This window comes from Belonocnema kinseyi, chromosome 4 (genome assembly GCF_010883055.1).
Source record: "Belonocnema kinseyi isolate 2016_QV_RU_SX_M_011 chromosome 4, B_treatae_v1, whole genome shotgun sequence".
Taxonomy (NCBI): domain Eukaryota; kingdom Metazoa; phylum Arthropoda; class Insecta; order Hymenoptera; family Cynipidae; genus Belonocnema; species Belonocnema kinseyi.
Window position 1 is genome coordinate 816692 of NC_046660.1, and position 697 is coordinate 817388.

Below are 697 nucleotides of genomic sequence, written 5' to 3' on the forward strand. Positions count from 1 at the left end.
TTTCTATTTTTTTATTTCTATTTCTATACTCTATCTATGGAAAATGAAGAAAATTTTCCACAAGAACTTCAGTATTCAGCATTTATTATATTTTCCTTGTACGAGGTCTGTTCAAAAAATACGCGGACTGTTTGAATTTCGCGGCTCGAGTTGGTTTCAGGAAAATCCGCTAGGTGTCGCTAAGTTCGTACAGATGTGATGATCGCGTATCCCGCGCTCATCTAGTTATGGGATCATGTAGAACTCAACCCTTTTTGCATGGTAAAGAAGAAAACCGCCTCACCATAAAGGCCTAATCGCTAAATTTAAAATTATATTTCGCATTTTTTATTATTGTTCTCAAACTCTCTTATCTTTCTATTGGCAAAAACGAGACAGGCGTGAGACAAGCCGAGAAAAGAACCAGAAAGCCTGTTTCTTTTCTGATGAGACAGATTTTCTGAGAAACATTTTTAATTTATATTGTATTTTGTCTAAAGTGTTCACAAGCATACAATTTAACCCTCTTAAGAATCTGTCTCTGGAAAATGTACTTCTTTTAATAAAAGGCTGTTGCTTTAAAGAAACTGACAGTCAGTCATAAAAAAGCTATTTCATTAGTTTTTCTAAGGAAAGAAGGCACCAAGACGCTAAAATAAATATTCCGTCAACGAAAACTGAAATCATTTCCCATCGTTTTTTAAAAGGAACACTAATA